Source organism: Oryctolagus cuniculus, chromosome 11, assembly GCF_964237555.1.
Source record: "Oryctolagus cuniculus chromosome 11, mOryCun1.1, whole genome shotgun sequence".
NCBI classification, from domain to species: Eukaryota; Metazoa; Chordata; class Mammalia; order Lagomorpha; family Leporidae; genus Oryctolagus; species Oryctolagus cuniculus.
Genome location: NC_091442.1, coordinates 68001860 through 68018971, shown reverse-complemented (window position 1 = coordinate 68018971; position 17112 = coordinate 68001860). Strand labels below are relative to the sequence as shown.

The window sequence follows — 17112 nt, the reverse complement described above, 5'->3', positions numbered from 1 at the left end:
GCAGTTGCAGTCAGTCGGGGAGTGAACCAGAGGATGAGAGATCTCTCTCTATCTGTATCTCCCTCTCTCTTTGCAACTCTGCATTTTGAATAAAATAAAATAAATCTCTAAAAGAAATTCTTATTCCTCAAAGATGTTCCATCCTGATAATGTGACTTACCTTCATCATTATTTTAAGTGGCAATTGATTAAGCTTTTGGACTTAATGTCTTCAGAAACTCTTTTCAAAAAGAAAGCTAACATTTGTAATTGGTAGTCTGTCTGATTTTGTATTAAAAATTATGAGGAAAAACCAAATTCCTAATGTTGTTCTTCCAATGCTCTTCAAATTTGACTTATGGATTCCTTCCTGTCCCTCTCCCACATTATGTAGACAGTTTGTCTAGTTTTTCCATTGCTCTTGGATAACAAATGAAGAGTCCTTCTTTTGGGCACTAGAAATGATCCACTCCCTAAACACATGGCTTTATATTCAGTCTACTGTAATATGCAAAACTGCACATTTTTATGCAATTGAAAGCATTCTATGTCAACTTTAGTGGGGCTTGGACACTGCTGTTGTATTTTCCTTCCTCATTTAACTTTTGCCCTCCTCATCACTGTAGCTGCTGTTTCTGACTCCTGGAGAACTGGCTCAAGAGTCACAGGAGATGACATAGCACTGGTAGCAGAAAATGGTCCTGGCCCTTGGACCTCTGCCCCATGCGGGAGACTTGCATGGAGTTCCTGGTTCTTGGCTTCGGTCTGGCCCCAGCTGTTGTAGCCATTTGGGGGAGTGAATCAGTGAATGGATGTCTTCTCTCTCCCTTTGTCTCTGTAACTCTGCCTTTCTAATAAATAAATATTTTTTAAAAAGATAACAAAGATAGTTGGCATCTATATCTCCAGGTTCCAAATCCATAAAGTTGACATATGTTGATTTGACCAACGTTGGAAGGAAAATATTTCTGTAAATAGTGTCTGTACTGAACATACAGAGACTTTTCTTGTCATGATTCTCTAAAGAATACAACAGCTATTTACATAGCATTTGCACTGTATTAAATTGTAAGTAATCTAGACATGATTTAAAGTATCTAAGTGATACTTTTTTTAAAAGACTTGTTTATTTGAACGTTAGAGTTACACAGAGAGAGAAGGAAAGGCAGAGAGACAGAGACAGAGGTCTTCCACCCGCTGGTTCACTCCCCAATTGGCTGCAACGGCCGGAGCTGCGCCCATCCAAAGCCAGGAGCCAGGAGCTTCTTCCAGATCTTCTCATGCAGGTGCAGGGGCCCAAGGACCTGGGCCACCTTCTACTGCTTTCCCAGGCTGTAGCAGAGAGCTGAATCGAATGTGGAGCAGCCAGGATACGAACTGGCATCCATATGGGATGCTGGCACTGCAGGCGGCAGCTTTACCCACTATGCCACAGCGCCAGTCCCTAAGTGATATTTTAAATATACACTAATATTGTACCATTTTTACAAAGGGAACTTAAGCACCTTGGACTTTTGGTATCTTTGGCATGCAGTTCTGAAACCAACTCCCATGGATGCTGAGGGATGACTGTTTAAAGGTCATCACTTCCTAATTATTTCACCTAATTTTACTATAATTTGAAATCTTAAAATTATTCTATCTATTGTCTCTATATGGTAAAAACTATTATAGGCTGCTGTGCCATTGAACACTTTCCCCTAACTCTGCATTCAGTGATCTAACTGGTAACTTGAAATTAGCTTTGGCAGGAGTATTTACATCAAGGAAATTGGCCAGTCTCTCCAACTCCCAAGCTTGTTGTTAAATATCTATCAACGCAACACTGCTCTGGATCCACTCTTCAAAGACGTCTAAGGGCTAACAAGATAGCAGGTGCAGTCCAAGTTCATTTCAATAGAAAGGGGCTGCTTCCTGAGTATTAACACTTCCCAGCTCCAATAGATTTCAGCGTGTTCAAAGTGTGTCCTATTCTCCAATGCTTGTAATTCTTAAGAGATCAAATTGGTTCCTCTTCACAGGTATCCACCCTTAATACATTTTCAAGTAAAAGTCTGAGATTAGAGAAAGAAGCTCCTGCAGCTGCACATTCCTTGGCAGCCCACATCATAAATGCTTTTGCAAAAATGCCTCACCCAATTTTTTAAACTGTTCTGGGCTACATTTAATAGATGATGAAAATAATGACTTTTAAATATGCCACTGCACAATTAGGCTACTGAACCAACTGAGACACTTTGCAAAACTTGAACCTAGGAAACAATACAAAAATACCTGCAGGAACAAAGCAAACTATCTGCAGGAAAAAAAAAGTTGGAGAATATGTAGGTCAAAATGTACATCTACACAGTCAAACCAAGTAAATATGAGTGACACTGTGAAAAAAACAACCTCTCATTTCTTGTTGAATAGTATATATTTGAGCATTAAATCATGTCTCCATTTTTTTTTTCTGAGCAGACTGAGGGAAGAACTAATGGTACCATTGTTTCTCAGAAACAGAAGGGCGTCAGAAATGCACATTTGTTAAAAGTAGAGTCAATTTCACAAATTTTGCAAAGAATATATTAATGTGATGGTTTTTGAAAATTTGAGACATTTTTACAGTACAGGAGAAAGCAAAACTCTGAGCCTTACAGAGAAATTGTAGATTGGCAGGGTCTCCATTATGAACTTGACCTCTCTTCTCCTTGACCTAGACACAGGCTTTCACACATGGATATTTGAACTTGGAAATACCTTTCCCAACTGTCCTACAAGAAATATTACCAGGTAACCAGTGTGACCATACTGCAATGACCAGCATCCTTTCTGATTAATTGCCTCCTGCACTGACTGACTGTTAAACATTTTGAATGCAGGTTGAGCATCCCTAACCCAAAAATCTGAAATTATTGTATTTTGGAACATTTCAGATTTCAGATTTTTGGATTTAGGGATGTTCAACCTATAAAGATATACAAATATTCTCACCTGAAAAACTCCAAAATCTGGTCCCAATCCTTTCTGATAAAGGATACTCACTCTATATCACCTTTAGATAGCCTTTTGTGTTCCATGAGAACATTCCACTGTTTCAGATAAACTTCACAGCTATTCTTTCAGATAGGACACGCAACTACTATAGCTCCAGTCTGAAAATGAACTGCCCCAGTTCTCTGAGCCAGTACCTGATGGAGCAACACATAGAATCTGAATTTTCTATCACCTGACTATAAGTCCAGCAGAGCCTAGTTGAAGGGACATGTATTATTTTCTATTGAAGTGCAATAAAGTCCCACAGACTCAGCCAGTTAAACAGTACTCCTCCCCATTATTTCACAGTTTCTGTATACTGGGAATTTTGTCATGAAAAATCTGAGTTCTCTGCTTAGGGTCTCACAAGCCTGAAATCAAGATATTGGCCATGCTGTGGTTCTCATCTAGAGCGCAGGCCCTCTTCCAAGTTCATGCAGATAGTTCCGAGTTCAGTAACTTGTGGTTGTAGGACTGAGGTCCTTGTGCCCTGCTGGCTATTGGTCAAGAGTCACCCTCAGCTCCCAACCACTTGGCTCTGTCCCATGGCAGCTAATTTCTTCAAAGCCAGCGGGAGGATCACTCTGACTTCTTTCCAAACAAACTCTTAAATCCATAATGAGGACACAGGAATGACTATCCCATTGTATTCACAAATCCCACCTACAGTCAAGGGCAGATGTTTGGAGGCATGGGAAACTTGGGAACCATCTTGGAATTCTGCCTATCCCAGGGGATGAACCTCCTACAAACAAAAGAGGATCAGCTCTCAGTTCTTCACTTGCTAGCTTTGTGGTTTAGCTTTTCTGAGCCTCATGTTCCTCAAAATCAAGGTAATACTGCTCCCTCCTAGAGGTTCTGAGAAATAAAAGTGCTAACATCTGGATAGTATTTGGCACAGGAAACTCATTTGAAAAATGCTTTCCCCTGTCCTTACCGCTGCACGTATGTCCATTAGATAAGTTCCCTGTTTCTTTTGTCATAACAGTCACCAAGTAGCATGTTGCAAACTATGACGGTCAACCTTGAGCATTAACATTGGAATTTGGAAAGTAAAAATTGATCCAGTCATCTTACTCATTCAATCTTTGATGGGGATCTCCTTCATGGATTCTTCTCCCATTATCTGTCCCATTAATCCTCCAAACCCAGCTCAGTAGGTATCACTATCTTCATTTCTTAGGTGAGGAAATTGAGGCTCATAAATTTCCTTGAGTGCTCAAATGCACACAGTGAATACATGGCAGAGCTCACAACGGGCAATCTGCGCTTGTGACAGGACATCCCACCAAAGAGCTACTGATAAACTAAGAAATCGTGTGTGTGTGTGTGTGTGTGTGTGTATGTGTGTGTGTGTGTGTGAGAGAGAGAGAGAGAGAGAGAGGGAGAGAGAGAGAGAGATTCATGAGGATGAAATGTAAAGAATTTCCCTTCCCCTCAGGGAGAAGGCTAGGCCCCTTTACCCTCAACACAGAGTGCACAGATTTTAAAATGTTGCAAAGGGCCATCAGCTCCTATTGTGAGAGAAAAGGAGCTTTGAAAGAATATTTTGTGAATAACTACTCCAGAGTAGGAGCTGAATTAGTGACCACCATCTATTTCTCACAATTTAATGTTATTTTCAAGGTATAACCTAATCCTTTGTTGTTGCAATGTCATTGTTTCCATATTTAAAAAATTTTTGAAATCAGAAACAAGTTCAATGGTTAATTCCCAATTAAAAAAATAAACTGTGGAATGAATCTTCCCAATCAAAGGATTAAAATTTCTAATTTAAAAAAAGATATATTCACTTAGATTATTCAAAAGCTTTCAGAAAGGGAAGGGAAATTCTTAATTGACAAGGCAAAGTTGATACTGTAGAAATAATTTTTATGGGATTTTTTTGTTGTGTTTGCTTTTATTTATTTATATTCATTCAGATACATGTGCAATGAATTAAGAATGCATTGTGTTGATAGAAAAATTGGCAAGAAAAAGAAAGTATTAAACAAAGTCGTTTTTTTCTTTTTTAAAATTCTAATTAAATGTTATTAAAAAATTTTGTCAAGGGAAACTATTCACAATTTTACATCTTTGCCCAATTAGCTTTGTGAAGAATTGATATTATGATTTATACAATATATTTAGATCTGGTTTTTGGCCAAATTTCTACAATAGTTTTATTTTTATACACATATGAATATTCAATTTTTAATTAACAAGTAAATACATATTTATGGGGTATGGTGTGATGTTTTGATATACTTATATGTGCAAACTAATTTTTTGTTTTAATTCTAAGAGTTTCTGAAAAGGAGAAAATGCACACAGCAGTATTGAAATTGCTGCTGGAACACTTTAGTAACAGCTATTTGTACTTAATAAGGCAAAATAAGAGGAAAATGAACTGAAAATGCTTTTTGTGGTTTTATTTTTTAGATAAAATTTCTCTCCAACAATAGAAGTCTCTGTGAAAAGGAAAACAGAAATTGTTCTGAAAGATCTCAAAGTGCTGGAATAAGAGATGTACACTTTAGAAGCTGGAAGTCTCAGATGTACACTTCAGAAGCTGGAAGTCTGTCTCTGGAGATAGATTATTGCCACCACTTCATCATTTCCCCAACTACCACAGAGTCAGAGAGAGCTCTTCAACAGCCAACTTTTAAACGACATTTTAGAGGGGCCGGCTCTGTGGTGAAATGGGTAAAGCTGCAGCCTGCAATTCCAGCATCCCATATGGGCACCAGTTCAAGTCCTGGCTGCTCCACTTCTGATCCAACTCCCTGCTAATGCATCAGGAAAGGCAGCAGAAGATAGCCCAAGGCCTTGGGCCCACGCACATGTGAGAGAACTGAAGGAAGCTACTGGCTCCTCACTTCAGCTTGGCCCAGCCCTGGCCATTGCAGCCATCTAGGGAGTGAACCAGTAGATGGAAGACCTCTCACTTTGCCTTTGCCTCTCCCTCTCTGTAACCCTGACCTCCAAATAAAAACACATCTTTAAAAAATTATATTTTAGAGGTGATTTACTTCTAAACAATGAATATGTTGAATATATAAAGATTTTCCTAGGTTGAAATGAAAACTCAGTTCTAATCAGGTAAAGTTTAGGGTCCTTTACTTGAGTGCAAATACCTAATGATAACTATAAACTGAGGACAGAAACATGTTGTATATTAACAATAATATACAACAGACAGAGATGGCATGTTGCCTATCAATTCCCCCACCATGCTTCTTCAATAATAAAATCTGAGTATTATTTGCAGCAGAAATATGCTTACCTAAGACTGTGTTTTCATCCTCTTTTTTTAAATTCTTTTTCCAACTAAGTTTTTGTTTATTTTTTTAAATTTATTTGACAGGTAGAGTTATAGACAGTGAGAGAGAGAGAGAGACAGAGAGAAAGGTCTTCCTTTGAAAATGGTATACTTTGAGCTTTGGGGAGAGAGCATGGGCTTTGGCATGAAATATCCAAGAGCTCCCAGCTTGATTCTGCCAATTTATTTTTTTTTTAATTTTTATTTATTTTGACAGATAGAGTTAGACAGTGAGAGAGATGGACAAAGAGAAAGGTCTTCCTTCTGTTGGTTCACCCCCCAAATGGCCACTACAGCTGGTGCTGCACCGATCCGAAGTCAGGAGCCAGGTGCTTCTTCCCGGTCTTCCATGTGGGTGCAGGGCCCAAGCCCTTGGGCCATCCTCCACTGCCTTCCCGGGCCACAGCAGAGAGCTGGACTGGAAGAGGAGCAACCGGGACTAGAACCCGGCTCCCATATGGGATGCCGGCGTTGCAGGCGGAGGATTAACCAAGTGAGCCACGGTGCCGGCCCCTGTTTTCATCCTCTCATGAAGAAAGATTTGGCCAATGAGATATTAATAGAATCTTCGCAAATAATTTTTAAGAGGGCTATTTAAAAGGTTATGACTCATTTGGGAGGGATGTCTCTTTGGCTCTTCCTCTTCTTCCTGTCTGTAATATATATGTAATGGCTGGAGCATGAGTAGCCACAATGTATCACTGATGATGAATGAGAGTAAAGGTAGAGAACAGAAAGACAAGGGAGCATTTAATCTCTGCTGACATCATAGAGTTCCTGTACTAGCTCTGGACTTCCTTTATATGAGGAAGTCATATAACCAGCTATCCCTAGTTAAGTTCTGAAACTAGCAGAGAAACTCAATTTCTGATACTATCCAGCAATATAACATGATTATGCAAATGATCCAAGTAATCCAAGACTACATTAATGTATAAATAATTAAAAGCATACATAAATGATTAAGAGAAAACAAAACAAAGCAATAATCACAAAACAACAATCACAACAGAAATTAATGTCAGAATTTTCCTCTACTAGAATATCCAAAAACGAGACAAAACTGATCTTTAAAGCTTCTGAGGGTAAATGATGTTGGGCTGATCCAGATTTGGGAAATTCAAAGATATGCTTGGAGGGTAAATACAGAAAAGGATGACCTTGGAAGAGGGGAGTTCTGTAAGCCTGGAATGGAGGAGATGTTGCTGCATCCAGAGGAGGAAGTGGAGCCTTAGAAATGGCTACATGGTGCACCAACCACATTGCCTTAGCCAAAACCCCAAGACTCACTCCTAGAAGGAAAAAGACCAGGGTCTCCTGTCTTCACATGGACCAAAATGGACTTGAACAATCAACTTCTCAGGGGGAATTAAGGTGACCCAGAGATAAGAGACACATTCCATACCTTTCAGGACCCACACAATTCCTTCTCAACCTACCTTTATGTGACCCTAAAGCAGCTGTACTGAAAAACACTGAAGTTTTCATCAGCATAGTAAAAGTCTCGCTGATTTCATTTGACTTAGAAAAGAAAAAATATTTTACCACATCTATATGTGATGAAATGAAACTCCTACTTTCGGCCGGCGCCGCGGCTCAATAGGCTAATCCTCCACCTAGCGGCGCTGGCACACCGGGTTCTAGTACCGGTCGGGGCGCCGGATTCTTTCCAGGTTGCCCCTCTTCCAGGCCAGCTCTCTGCTGTGGCCCAGGAGTGCAGTGGAGGATGGCCCAAGTGCTTGGGCCCTGCACCCCATGGGAGACCAGGAGAAGTACCTGGCTCCTGCCATCGGATCAGTGTGGTGTGCCGGCCGCAGCGCGCTGGCCGTGGCGGCAATTGGAGGGTGAACCAATGGCAAAGGAAGACCTTTCTCTCTGTCTCTCTCTCTCACTGTCCACTCTGCCTGTCAAAAAAAAAGAAAAAAAAGAAAAAGAAACTCCTACTTTTAAAGTGTGGTACATTTAAAAGGCAAAAAGATTTATGCACTCTGAAGAGAAATCAAGTATATAAAAGTGTGGAACATTTGAAAAAGAAAATCAGGCAACAATAGTTCTGCTCAGATTTGGTTCAGCACTGCATAAGAGACAGTGAGCTCAATGGGATAGTATGGTAAACAGAGCTGGTTGCTTTCAAAATTCATTATTCTGGGACAGGCATTTTGGCTTAGTAGTTAAGCTGCCAGTTGGGGTGTCTCCTTTCTGTATTGGAGTGCCTGGGTTTGAGCCCTGGCTTTGCTCCTGGTTCCAGCTTCCTGCTGATTAGCGCTCTGGAACACAGTAGATGATGGTCCAGGTGGTTAGGTTCCTGCTTTGGGAGACCTTATTGAGTTTTGGTTCCTAGATTTAGCCTCGTGGGTATTGGGGAGATGAACCTGTGGGTAGAAACATGTGCGCTCTCTCTAAAAATAATTTTTAAAATGTCCATCACCCTTTCTTCAAAAAAAAAAAAAACAGTATCTACATCCAATTTCTAGGGGGGCCTATAGCTTCCTAGAATACATTGCATTTCCTCATCTTTCATTTATCCAGTAGCAGATATGTCACTAAATTTGGATCGAGGAAACAAGCAGCGGCATCAGCTTCTGCACACATTTCCTAAGGGGTTGTGTGTGCCTTTTCATCCTTCTCTTTCCCCTCCTGCATCCTGCCATACAGAGCTTGGGGGGCCTACCATTCAGACCTGGAAACATAAGCCATGTGGCGGATGGATCCCGAGCCTTACCAGATAGAGATCACCTGCCAGAAACTTTACAAAGAGAAAAAATGGCGCCCTCTCATTGCATGCTCCAGCACCAAATGTCCATCCTAGAGAAGGGATCTTTGAGGACTGATTTTCTCCCCACATTCCCATTTTGTTGATACCACTATTGGTCAGGTTTTCAATTACTCATAGCAAAACCCACCTGCTGCAGAGATCTAAGAAAATTCATCATTATGTGAGAGTGTTGGAGGAGCTGGGTCTAGTTAGCCAGGAGGAGAGCTCAGAGTTAAGAGGGGCTGGTGCTGTGGTTAAGCCTCTGCCTGCAGTGCCAGCATCCCATATGGGCATCAGTTCAAGCCTCAGCTGCTCCTCTTCCAATCCAGCTCCCTGCTGATGGCCTGGGAAAGCAGTGGAAGATGGCCCAAGTGCTTGGGCCTCTGCACCGCATGGGAGACCTGGAGGAAATTCCTTGCTCCTGACTTCAAACTGGCCCTTGCGGCCATTTGGGTAGTGAACCAGCAGATGGAAGACCTCCCCCTCTGCCTCTCCCTCTCTCTGTCTGTAACTCTGCCTTTCAAATAAACAAATAAGTGTCCAAAAAAAAATTAGAGTGAGAAATTGGCTCTTTCCTAAAACTTCTTGCAGAAGGGAGATGTCTTAGTCCATGTTGTTCCAATGAGCCAAATCCAGCACCATGGAGGAAAATTCTAGACAAAAAGATATGGGTAAAATATAGGATGAACTGACTGATTAGAACTTTTAATCATGGCAAGCTTCTGACTTGCACACCATCACTGGCTCTGTCACATGATGTAACTGCTAATTTAATCTTTGAACTATAAGATTATGGGGGAAAGGAGAGCAGCCCCTCCACCCCACTTACCAGGGTTAGATTTAAGGGTGAAAGGACAAAGTGTAACTGGAAGGTGGAGTGAGAGGCTTTTGCACAGGCAAGAGAAAAGTTCTCTTTTTCTGCTGTTAATGTGTTTATTTGAGAAGCAGAGAGAGAAAGGGGAGGCAGAGGGTTAGAGGAAAAAATAGGCAGGCAGGCAGGCAAGGGGAGAGAGCTTTCATCCTGGTTAACTCTCCAGATGTCTACAATGGCCATGATGACTGATGCCAAGAGCTAGGAACTCAGTCTAGGTCTTCCACCTGAGTGCTTGGAACCCAGTCACTAGCACAATCACCGATGCCTCTCAGGGTCTCCATCTGCAGGAAACTGGAATCAAGAGCCAGAGCTGGGTATTGAATTCAGGTACTGTGCTGTGCAAGGGCAACATGTTAACTGAAGTTTTCATTGCTAGGGCAAATGCCTGCCCTGGAGAAGAAATACTTGAGGACGGATCTTTCTCAGCAGTGAACAGTATTTCATTTCTGTTTGAATTCAATCCTTTTTCTTATTTGGTAAAGTCAAAACAAAATCTACAGGAGGCACTGGAGTGTTAGTGTTTAGCAGGTACAGAGTTTCAGCTCTGCAAGATGAAAACAGCTCTGGAGATAGAAAGTGGTGATGGATGCACAGCTTTACGAATGTAGTTAATAGCACTAAACAGCACACCTAAAAGATAGCTAATATGGTAAATTTTGTTATGTATCTTTTACAACAATTAAAAATCTTAAAAGACTTATTTAAAAATTACTTACAGAAGTGAAGGCTGGAAAGTAAGTTACCAAACAGTAATGATTGTAGGGCACAGACAGGGAAATTCTTCATTTGCTTTCCCCATTGTGTGTGTCCATATGTGGAAAAATCTAAGGAGAAACACAGCAGGAAATATGGTATAAGACCTTCACCACTAGTGCTCTCAGAAATGTAGACATTTCAGTCACATTTCAAACCATGCCATCTTGATCCCATTCAGAAAATTTGAACTTTGCAAGTAAAACTATATCAGATGTTTTCCCCGCAATCAATTTTCTTTGTATTCCTTTTATCCCCAAAGCTAATTCAGGTGTGCCTGGTTTTAAGTGAGCCAAATACAGTGTACTGAAACTCAAACTTGACAACATATAAATTAGGGGGTGAAAATTTACATTACAAAAAGATTCTGAATACTAACTTCTTGGGAGAAGAGCAAACATTTTGAAACCACAGCTGCTTCATTTGAATAAAATTTAAATATTTCTGAAATTATGTCAAAAACCAATGGGAAAATACTATTTCAAGGACAAAAATTCACTTGAGACATTTTTGTAATTAGGCCATTTAGTGTTAATAGACATGGAGATATGTTTAGAGTCTGAAAAAAAATCAAAACCTAAGATACACAGAGCTTTCTGTAAAGGGAGGTTTCCCTGTACTATTTTGGATGTTATTTTATATAAGACAGACTTGTATAAAGTAGCCTCAGTAATGACACAACACTGTGTTTTCCACCATGCTTTTATATAAGGCGTTCTTTGAATCAGAAAGTTGGTCATTCATGAATTCATTTCTTTAGTAAATATTAGGTAGAGTCCACTGTTCCTGGCCCTAAATGGATGCTGAGTAATCAAGGAATGAGTCTTAGTTACTTTCAAATAGTCCATTCTTGACAAGTAATCGTAGCAGTTGTGTAATTAAGTATTACTAATCTTGACATCAGCTTTCCAAAATAGTGTTTGTGGCTTAGGCCACTTCCTGGTCTTTAGAGTGATTTGATGTATGGTCCTCTAACCCAGTTTCCACCAGCTAACACTGGAGTCAGTGGAGGAGGCTAGAAGAAAATTCACAGCCTCTAAGGGTCTTCATTTCTTCATTATTCCCACAGAGATCATATTGACAATTAACTCTGGGAGAGTTTTTGTTTATGTATTGTGATATGTAACAGAAACTTTGTTCACATTAGGTTAGATATGAAAAATGGAAATCAATATTTCTTAATATCTTTTATGTGTTGGGCATTGTCCCAGGAGTACTGATAAAAGATGTTCTGAAAAGTAACCATAATATGGCCGGCGCCGCAGCTCACTGGGCTAATCCTCCACCTTGTGGCGCCAGCACACCGGGTTCTAGTCCCAGTCGGGGAACCGGATTCTGTCCCGGTTGCCCCTCTTCCAGGCCAGCTCTCTGCTGTGGCCAGGGAGTGCAGTGGAGGATGGCACAAGTGTCTGGGTGCCTGCACCCACATGGGAGACTCGGAAGAAGCATCTGGCTCCTGGCTTCGGATTGGTGCAGCACCGACCATGGCAGCCATTTGTGGGGTGAACCAATGGAAGGAAGACCTTTCTCTCTGTCTCTCTCTCTCTCACTGTCTAACTCTATCTGTCAAAATAAATAAAAATTAAAAAAAAAATTGGCAGAATCAGGCTGGGAGCTCTTGGATATTTCATGCCAAAGCCCATGCTCTCTCCCCAAAGCTCAAAGTATACTATTTTCAAATCTGTAGCAAAAGATTGCTTGCTTCTCCATAATTCCAGAAGCCAAAGTTGGGTGATGGGACTCCGTATGCCTTTTGATATGTTCCCAGTCCAAAGAGTTTTTCTATTGTGAGATCTTCAGACTGAGACCCAACTGGTGCAAACAGTAGATAAATATGTGTAGCTGGAAGAGACTAAAACCCTTGTCCATAGAGGAGGGGAAAGGGGAGACCGAGCATCAGCTCACCCCATGGTGGCCTCTTGAAGGGGATGTTGTCAGGTGAGGACTCAGGATAAGGATTAGGCAGGCTTTCGCTCGGATAGAGTTTGAGAAGAAAAGAACTGAGCAGAAGACTTAACCAGGAGAAGGAGTGACTTGCCTGATTGCTAAGTTTGGAAAGAGAAACTGGGCATACACTGTCCATGCCTTCCTCTTTGTCTTACTTTTGGGAGCTACCTGTCTTTGTCTCCCTTTTCATGTTACACATTTTCCAGAGGCAAGTCCCCTCTCAGGGGAGGAGTTATGGTTGCCAAATGCCAATGATGACTGGGTTGGTAAGTCTGTCTAACTCTGGAAGCCAATTTGCTCATAGAGGAAGTATTGCCATTATCATTTTTCTGAGTAAAAAAAATATTGTTTATTACACTCACCTCTGCTTTAGCCTTTTACTTCTCACTTTTAGTCCAAAATTTAAGTAGGAGAGAGCAAGTGTGTTACCAGTTGGGCCCCCTCAAATTTCAGTGATGTGAAAGGGAGGAGAAAGCAGCATTAGGGAGCTGAAATAGCTTGAGTGCTGGAGACAGGAAGAATTTGAACCCACACAACTGACACCAGGGAGACATGTGTCAGTCCAAAGAACAGGAAGGCCTGCAGACAGTGTCATCTGAAACTCTTGTCTTCTGGAGAGATGGGCTCTGCAGGAAGGACCTCTTGCAGATCCGTCAAGCAGGCATGCAACTCAGCAGAGGAAAAAGGAAGCCAGGAGTTTCAGATTAGCCCAGTTTCTGCTCCAAGCCTATGCAGGTATGTTCTTTTCTTTTAAAATCCCTTTCACTCTGTTACCTGCTGTCAGAAGGCCAAATACAAGACAATTCAGCTTGTTTCTCTCCTAAGATTTTAGCCAGAGGACCAGAATCCACTTGAAAGCACACCATCAACAACTAAGCATTCGGAGCGATCTCTGAGCACAAAACGAAGTGGCAGGAGGAGGATGACTGGCTCTGTAATTCAGGATCTGATTCTCCCTTCTCTGGATGAGTAGAAAAGGAAAGAAAAAATGTCCTACCTCAGCTTTAGACTAAATGTTTTCACAACCAACTTCAAGTGATTGCACACATACACACATATACTGTCTTTTAAAATCATAACATATGTTCATTGAAGAAAATGATAGGTTGAAAAAAGAAGAAAAAAATTCCAAAGTATCCATCTGTTAGGATCACACATTGGCTGCAACAGTAAGTTCATAGGAAGTAGTATAAAAATGGTGCAGTGTTAGTATCCCATATGGGTGCCAGTTCGAGTCCTGGCTGCTCCACTTCTGATCCACCTCCTTGCTAATGCACCTGGGAAAGCAGAAGAAGATGGCCCAAGTGCTTGGGCCCTTGCACCCATATGGGAGACCCAGATGAAGCTTCTGGATCCTGGCTTCGGCCTGCCCCAGCCCTGGGCGTTGTGGCCATTTGGGAAGTGAATTAGCAGATGGAAAACCTCTCTGTTTCTCCCTCTCTCTCTGCCTCTGCCGCTCTCCCTCTGTAATTCTGCCTTTCAAACAAAATTTTAAAAAAGGAAGAAAAAAAGACAAAAAGAGGGGAAAAATAAAGGAAGGAAAGGGGGTAAAGTTTCCAAAGTAGAAGAAAAGCTGTTAGTTCTGCCTCCTGCTGTGTAACCAACCATCCCAACTTGGTGATGTGAAACCATTCTTCTTTTACTGACTTCGTGGTTTTGTGGGTCAAGAGTTCAGGTAAGGCACAGCAAAGATGGCTGGCTTCTGCTCCACAGTGCCCAAAGTCTCAGAGAAAATGGCTTGAATGGCTGGAATTGACAGGGCCAGCTCAGTTAGGGCCCTACAGCTGGAGTTTCCATTCTGGATTTTGGGTTAGTACCTTCCAATGTCATTTTCCGGTGCTGATATGTCCAAGATGGCTTACACATAGAACGTGCCCAAGCTGGGTTGGCAGAGTGGCTGGAAGACTTCATTCTTTCTCTCCTGGCACACAGCCTCTCCACATGGCTATTTTTGGCTTCCACTTAACATGGCAATGTTAGGATAGTCCAACTTGTTCAATGGTGATTGACTTTCATTAAGCAAGAGTAGACATTATCAGTTCTCTTTACGGATAGACCTGGAACTGGTATGGTATTATTTCTGCTATATTCTGTTGATCAGAGCAGTCATGGGCCAGTCCAGATCCTGGGAGAGGGGAAATAGATCCTACCTATCAATGGAAAGAGTGTCAAAGAGTTTGAAGCTATTTTAAATTTACCACAATATCAAAGAAGAGAGAGATGGATTTCTAACTTTTTCCCATGAGAGTTCCATAGCTGTGGTTACACAGAAAGATGACAAATAGGACAAGACTCAGGGTCATTCTGGCTCACAGCCATGAAATGTCTCCTCAAAACCCAACCACATCGTGTATATGGCTTATACTTTTCCAGATCTTGCTAAATAATCAATTATAGACCTCTATAATCTTTAGAAAAACACTTACCATCCTGCAAAGCTTTTGTTTTATTTTGCTTTTCACTCTTTCTTGACAATATACTACTTTTTTTTCTTTATTTGGCTTTTTAAATGGTAACATGTCCAAACTAACAGCTTATGCTGAGAGTCTAAGAAAATGTTGATTGCATTTATTTTACTACCTGTGTACTTCCTGAAAGGAGGACAGTTTGATAAAATATTGCTGTGAAGCTTCTCTGTTTTGGGTACTTATTTGCAAGGCTGCATTAGCTAACTCCCTCCAGACTTTAGGATTCATGTCATCTGGTCTCACTGATTTGTGTATGCTCAGATTTTTCAAGTATTCCTTTACCTGCATTGACAGAGCATATATTTGGCAGAATAATATTAAAAAATATAAGATGGCAAGCAGATGGTCAGAATCTTGACTGGAAAGAGATCTCATTGAAAATGGTTGTGAATGCAGCCCATTCTTTTGTTTACTGGAATGTCCTTTTAAATATTTGGTTTGATCACCAATGCAGGTCTTGAAAGAGTCCAATGCCCACAGGAATATGTTAGCTGATATCTTCTACCTGAAATAATGGTTCCCTTACCAAAAAAAAAAAAAAAAAAAAAAAAAAAAAAAGAATAAAGTAAAGGAGGTTTTTTTTTTTTTTTTTTATACTCCTTGCTGCCAGATGTCTGTATTAGTACCTAAATCATGAAGGTGAAAAAAACTTTTCTTGATCCCCGATGCCTGGTGCAGCTCTTTTGTCAGTGAAGAAAGGCATGGAATTCAATACAGTGAAAACAAGAGGAGAAAAAAAGAAACGGAAAGATAAAGACTCAAACCAAGAAGAATTTCTGAGGCTCTTAAGTTTAGTCCTTTGGTGTTAGCAGGACAGATCAGTAAGAGGTCTCTGCTCCCTGGAAGAGAAAGCTAACACTTTTTAATTTAAAGAATTAAAAAAAAAAAAAAACTTAAATTCCTGGATATGTTGCACAAGTTGCAAAGGGAGACTTGTTAATATAGCAGCGCTTGAGTTTTTTCTAAAAAGATTTTTCTCCCGCGGAAGCCTGTGTCTTGATACTAGAAAAAAAATGTAGATTGATATTTTGGCAGTAACACCTCATACCTTTCATTATTTGTATAGTCAGTTCTAGAACCTTCTTGCCATCAGTCTCTGGTTGTCACCACTGAAAACATTAGTGGAGATGAGTTTGTTCAGTGCCATTAGAATGTCCAACTCAATGCCCTTCTTTATAGTCCTTGGAATGTCATTTCAATTGCTAAGTATATGGGCCAAGTGATATTAACAAAACAAACCTGGAATTGCTTGTGTCTATTACCAACAATATGCTGCTAAATAGTTTGGGGAAAGTGGATTTTATATTGTTAATACATACGTCTTTGTCTCATACCAAGATACACACCCATCTATATGAAGCACCACAACTTTAATGGCACTATGCATTTTATTTTTCTCAGATATCTTCTACTTCTTAGTCTTAGCATTTTACTCATCTTTTCCATATATACTCCTCCCTCATCTTTTTTATATATACTGAAATTCTTTTTACCTCCTAGTCTACACTTCTATGGGGGTTATGAATAAGCTTTTAGAGTAGTTAAAATGAAACTTCATTTTTAATGCTATCTCAGTGAAATGCTCAATGACTAAAAAGATCCTTCAGTTTCTCCAAAAAGACAACTTAAAGAGATATTTTCTGTATATGGAGTGCAATTTATCATTCTGAATCTACAGGACTGGGAATTGCAGCAGAAGTTTCATTCATCTGCTTCCAGATAGACTGTTTTTGGCAATTCAGGTAAGTAGGTCTCTCTTGGGAGGTGGAAGATGATTTCATAAAAGGCAGACTAGTGTGTAGAAAATTAGTCAAACAGCAAGTCATTGATCACTAATTCATCAAAAATCCAATTTCCCAAAAGTAGTTTTTAGTACAACTGCTTGAAAAATTGCAAGGTTAAAACCATTGATTATCTACACATATGTATCTTCACTCTCTCATTAAATCAACACATGCACCAGAACCTTCCTCATCCATGTAGGAAAACATTCTTAGTAGACTGCTTATAATTCAATTCA

At 40.4% G+C, this 17112-nt stretch overlaps 1 long non-coding RNA gene across 1 annotated transcript in view; it reads left to right on the top strand.

Annotated features, from left to right (window-relative positions):
* Positions 1-5984, top strand: part of LOC138844382 (uncharacterized) — a 67268-nt gene extending 61284 nt beyond the window's left edge. The window contains exon 2 of the long non-coding RNA XR_011380143.1: positions 5416-5984. This is a non-coding gene — a long non-coding RNA (uncharacterized lncRNA). The remainder of the gene's footprint in view (positions 1-5415) is intronic.
* The last annotated feature ends 11128 nt before the right edge of the window (positions 5985-17112 follow it).